Source organism: Oryctolagus cuniculus, chromosome 7, assembly GCF_964237555.1.
Source record: "Oryctolagus cuniculus chromosome 7, mOryCun1.1, whole genome shotgun sequence".
In the NCBI taxonomy this organism is placed as follows: domain Eukaryota; kingdom Metazoa; phylum Chordata; class Mammalia; order Lagomorpha; family Leporidae; genus Oryctolagus; species Oryctolagus cuniculus.
This window is the reverse complement of record NC_091438.1, coordinates 44,938,334-44,944,333: the sequence shown is the minus strand read 5'-3', so window position 1 is coordinate 44,944,333 and position 6,000 is coordinate 44,938,334. Positions and strand designations below refer to the sequence as shown.

Below are 6,000 nucleotides of genomic sequence, written 5' to 3'. Positions count from 1 at the left end.
GCGAGGGTGGGGAGGCGTTGAGGATCGCGCGGTGGGCGTGGCCTCTGTGGCCCCGGCCGTTTTTGGCGGTTTGAGGGTCGCTGTGCAGGCCCCGAGTTGCGAGCGCTCTGGGATTTCTGCTGCCCTGGGAATGAATGAGTCCAGGGCTGCTGGCTGAGTTGAGCAGAAGTTTGTGCTTCGTGGAGGGGCTCCCACTAGGGGTGAGGGGACCCTAGAGACGCTGGGGGTAGAATATCAGGAAGACGGGGCTGTGCCTGGGACACGGGTGGCGTCCGTTCCCGTGCACTAGGACGGACGTCTTAAAAGAGAAGGCCACCTCCCCAGGGTAAGGCTAGCTTAGCGTTAAGATAAGCGTGTGGGAGTTCCCTCCTCGTTGAGGTTGAATGATCTCTACGCCAACCTTGAACTTGCATCTTTATTGTTTCTGCTTATTCCGGTCCTTCCTTCCCTATTCATGCTCCATCTCTCTGGCACAGTTCCTGGGGCTGCCGGAGACGCCAGTGGAGAGCAGCGTTGGCCATGCAGGCGTCCTTTCGTGTCCATTCTCTGTCACATTGCTGAACTGCTGCGCTCTGAGGTACTGCGTTTCCTTTCCAGTTACGGGGTTGGGGTGGGGGGTGGGGGGCAGGTTCCATGAGCTTTCCCTGAGTTTATGCTGTGAATGAGCTTTTGGGAACATACTAGAAAGTGAATGTGCTACCCGCAGGCTGTAAGTTTTCGTCCATCTCTGGCGTTACCTTCTCTCCAAGTTTGCTGGAATGTGTGGAGGGCAACCAACCCTTCAGCCTCTCCTTGGGCTTCGTTTTCAATTGCCTGAGACACCTAGAACACGCCAGCAACCCTGCCCTGTGACCTGGCAGTAAATGGGAAGTGGTCACCGCACTTCCTTCTTGGAAAGGCCCCATGAGTTAGGACAATTCTCTCACCTCCTAGAAAATACTTCATATTAGAGTTCAAGGCCCGAGGGTGCCAAGGGTTCCAGGATTCTCATAGGTGCTGCTGTCAGTTCAGAGACATCAGGTCAGGTTTGTTGTCGGCCAGCTTGATCTCTGCACAGGGCGCCTCCTCCAGTCCTAGCACACCCACTGGTCTCTTTGTATTTTCCTCAATCTGTACTTTCTCCGTGTGTCACAGAGACATCATGATCCTCACAACTCAATGAGTGGTTCATACCCACATACCCAACTGACCACTTATACCAGTATGGTGCCTAGTAGGATGCGTACTGGCAGAAGTGCCTTTTTTCTTTAATGGTATAAAACAATATGCAGAGAAGTACAAAAAATGAAAACATTCAGCTCAACACACTTCTACAAATTAACATATGACTTAGGCAGCACTAGAATATATATTGCTTCTGGAAGATTCCAAGATACCCTTTCCTGTCACACCTCCAGCTCTGCCCTGAACACTTACTACCTACTTATCTTCGTGACGTTCTCTACCCTTTATGGTTTATGATTTTTTGCTTTTTATGTACCCTTTACAGATCTGGGTTTTAATCTATAATCACAAGATTTATTCTCTTATTCTTGACTTTCTTCACTGAAATTTATTCATCAAATAGTCATGAGCTACTTCGCCTCACTACCAATGGAATAGAACACAATTTGTCCATTGTTTTACTGATAGACATTTGAGTTGTTCCCAGTTTGGACAAGTGTCCTTGAGCTATGAGCAGTCATGGCTCTGAGTCACACAAGATACAATAGAACTCCAGGATCCTGTGTTGTGGCAGTCCAAGCCTTTATGAGCTAAAAACTTCAAAGCAAAATATGTATAGTGTATAATTTATGTAAATATCAAATGAAAGTGAAAACACATAATACATTGGATAGGCACATTCAGGATTGCAAGTTAAAGTGCTAATCACTGTATGTTCTGTACATATCCTCCTTACTCCATTCGGGTTTAATGCCTTCACAAATCCCATCCAAAATGACCAGGGGCAGCTGGATTTTGACTCGCAGAGCCCCCCTCTCCTACCCCCCATACCCGGAGTCCAGGCCTGCACTTATATTTCATATTCAATATTCTTGTGTCTTGGATTCTCAGAATAACAAAAGAAGGGTTTAGAATTAAAGGTCTTGGAGGTGGGAGTAGTAGGTGACAGTCTTTCTCCTGCTGCAGGGTTTGGGGCCAAGCCCTGGGCAAGGAAAAGGAAAGGGTTCCCAGAATAAGGGGAGAGGATGAAGGGAGAGAGACGGTTTCTGTGGGAAGAAAGAAGGCTGAGTCCATGGTAGGCTATGTGAGCAGAATGGAGTGGGGGAAGTTCCAGAAGGGGAGCCTTCCATTCTCTGGCCAGGAACAAGGGCCAATGTATTCAGCTCCTGCTCCTCTCCCATCCGACTTCTCCCATACTCTGACTCCCTTCCTGCTTTCCCTTCCTCCTCCATCTCAAGATCCATAGAATGTATTATATGATCTGACTGTCTCTAGCCCCCTAAAAATCATACATTGAAATCCTAACAACCAGGGCCAGCATTGTAACATAGCAAGTAAAGCCACCACCGCCACACTTGCATCCCATATGGGCACCAGTTTGTATTCCAATTATTCTACTTCTGATACAGCTCCTTGCTAATGGCCTGGGAAAACCAGCAAAGGATGGCCCAGGTTCTTGGCTCCCTGCCACGCATGTGGTAGACCCAGATGAAGCTCCTGGATTCAGCCTGACTCAGCCCTGGCTATTGTAGCCACTTGGAGAGTGAACCAGCTGATAGAAGATCTCTCTCTCTCTCTCTCTCTCTCTCTCTCTCCCTCCCCCCCCCTTTCACCTCCATCCCACCCCCCCCCCATCTCTTTAATTCTGACTTCTCACTTTCAAATAAATAAATACAGCTTTAAAAAAATCTTGACAACCAACATACTGGTGGTATCAGAGATGTTAACTTTTTTTTCAGATTTATTTATTTATCTGAAAGGTAGCATTACAGAGAGAGAGAGAGGAGAGACATAGAGATTCTCCATCCACTGGTTCACTACCCAAATGGTCTCAATGGCCAGGGCTGTGCCATGCCAAAGGCAGGAGCTCCCCCAGGTGTCCCATGTGGGTGGCAGAGGCCCAAATACTTGGGTCATCTTCTGCAGCTTTCCCAGGTGCATTAGCAGGGAGGTGGATCAGAAGTGGAGTAGCCGGGACTTGAACAGGCACCCATATTGGATGCCAGCACTACAGGCTCCAGCTTAACCTGCTATGCCACAGCACTGGCCCAGAGGTGTTAACTTTTTATTTATTTATTTAAAGCAGAGAGAAACAGCTTACTCTGCTACATCAGTCAGGGTTGGATCAGGTTGAAGCCAGGAGCTTGGATTTTTTTTTTTTTTTAGATTTATTTATTTGAAAGAGTTACACAGAGAAGGAGAGGCAGAGAGAGAGAGAGAGAGAGAGAGAGAGAGAGAGAGATCTTCCATCCGCTGGGTCACTTCCCCAAATAGCCACAATGGCCGGACCAGGGCCGATCCAAAGCCAGGAGCTTCAAGCTTCTTCCGGGTCTCCCACACAGGTGCAGGGGCCCAAGGACTCTGGCCATCTTCCACTGCTTTCCCAGGTCATGGCAGAGAGCTGAATCAGAAGTAGAGCAGCTGGGACTTGGACCGGTGCCTATATGGGATGTCAGCACTGCAGGCAGCGGCTTGATCCGCCATGCCACAGCACTGGCCTCAGGTGTTAACTTTTGAGTGTTAATCATATCTTGAAGGCAGAGCCTCCTTGAAGGGCCTAATGCCTTTATGTAATCTGCCCTATAGAGCAGTCTTGGCCTTCTACAATGTAAGGATGCAGAGAGAAGGGGCCATTTGTGAGTCAGGAAATTTAGTAAATTGGATCTCATTAAAGTTAAAAACTTTGTCCCTCAAAGGACACCACTAAGAAAATAAAAAGCCACAAACTAGGTGAAAATATCCGCATATCAAGTACCCAATAATGGATATTATATTCACAATATCTAAAGAATTTTAAACTCAATATAATGGAAAACAACCCATAAAATGAATGAAAGAAATCTGTCCTAGAGTCTTGAAAAGAAAGGTTCACATAAACTATTCAGAAATGTTTGTGACAATATTATTCATAATAGCAATAATAAGAAATAAGGGTTAATTGCAAGTAGATGGATAAACAAAATGGAGCATATTTGTACAATAATCTTCTATTCATCAACAAAATCTAGATATCATGGATAAACCTCAAAAAGATTATGCTAAGTTAAAAAGGCAATCATAAAATACTACATATTGTATAATGCCATTTGTATGAGTTATTGGAAATAAACATTTATAAACACAACAAATAGAATACTGGTGGCTTCAGGCTAGAGGAAGCAATGAGATTTGTTACAGTAGCACTGAAGAAATTTGGGAAGGTAAAGGAAATGTTCCAAAATTGGATTATGGAGGCTGGTGCTATGGTGCAGGGGTTAATGCCCTGGCCTGAAGTGCCAGCATCCCATATGGGCACCGGTTCAAGACCCGGCTGCTCCACTTCCAATCTAGCTCTCTGCTATGGCCTGGGAAAGCAGTAGAAGATAGCCCGAGTCCTTGGGCACCCACGTGGGAGAACCGGAAGAAGCTCCTGGCTCCTGGCTTCGGATTGGTGTAGCTCCGGCCTTTGCAGCCGATTGGGGAGTGAACCATCGGATGGAACACCTCTCTCTCTCTCTGCCTCTCCTCTCTCTGTGTAATTCTGACTTCCAAATAAATAAATAAGTCTTTTTAAAAATTTGATTATGGTATTATTTGAACAACCTATATCATTATACTTAGAATGAGTAAATTTTATTGCATGTAAATTTAATTTCTAAAAATGTAAGGATGAGATAGGCCTAAATCAGAGGGTTATTGGGTGCTGTGGTTCAGTGGTGAATACTGTGATTTGAAATGCAGCAACCTGATGTCAATACATATGGTAACTTCTGATGTCATGTGCCCAAGAAAGGGACCTTACAACCTAGAGGGCGGATGAGCTAGGTGGAGCTGACCTCAGTCCTTCAGGTAGTGCAGGGAAACCAGTGATACCAGGTAAGGACCCAAAGGCACCCGTTACTATGAGAAGCTCAGGGAAAGGGAAGGAGAAGCGTGATACATAAATCTCCTTCAGAGTCTTGGATGAGGATGACGGGGTTTCAGTACTGAGTGGACACAGACCTGTAACCGTGGTTCACAGAAGGCAGCACAGACATGAACTACCATGAACCTATGTGCTGCTGATGGTGTTGAACGAGCGTATTCAAGTGTCTTCAGAAAGTTCATGGGAAATGCATATTATCAGAAACTATGCATGGATCCCAAATTGTTTACACCAAAACAAACATATTTCTATTTTATTTTCCATGAGTTATGAAGTTCACTCATACTTCTCAATCTATCACTATATGTAATTGATTTTATCTTGATCCTTATTATTTTCTTTCTTCTTAGCTTAATATCAGTTTACTCTTCTTTAGTACTTTCTTCAAGTAGAAACTGTGGTTACTGGCTTGGATCTGTTTCTTTTACTCTAATACAGGCACTTAGTGCTGTGAATCCTGCCATTCTCCATGTTGCTATGCTGCATTTTAATTTTCAGTTAGTTCAAATTAATTTCTAGTTTTCCTATTTATTCTTTGATACATGTGTCATGTATAAGTATTTTACTCATTTTTGCATATTTTGAGGGGATTCTAAAAATATATTGATTTCTGATTTAATTGCTTCATAATCATAGAACCTTTTCTTTGCATCTTTTTAGGTTTTTTGAAACGTGTATAGCCCAGAATGTGGTCTGTCCTGGGGAATGCTGCAGGTGAACTGGAGCATTCTGCCCTTGTTGGTCGAGTCTGGCTAAACATTATTCTGGTCAAGTTTGTTCACAGTGTGTTCAAGTCAACCACATCCTGTTAATTTCCTGCCCAGTTTTTCAGTCACTTACTGAGGGAAGTGCTTATGAATCTCTGACCACAGTGAAATTTTTATCTGTTTCTCCTTGGTGTGCTATCAGTTTTACCATCATGTATTTTGAAA

At 44.5% G+C, this 6,000-nt stretch overlaps 1 long non-coding RNA gene across 5 annotated transcripts in view; it reads left to right on the top strand.

Moving 5' to 3' along the window:
* Positions 1-6,000, top strand: part of LOC108177669 (uncharacterized) — a 31,513-nt gene continuing 25,513 nt past the window's right edge. For 2 of the 5 annotated variants that reach the window (XR_007924262.2, XR_007924261.2), the window contains exons 1-2: positions 5-325; positions 477-577. This is a non-coding gene — a long non-coding RNA (uncharacterized lncRNA). Of the gene's footprint in view, positions 326-476; positions 578-6,000 lie in introns of all 5 variants that reach the window. The other 3 variants (XR_007924263.2, XR_007924264.2, XR_001794430.3) reach the window with 3 other exon arrangements.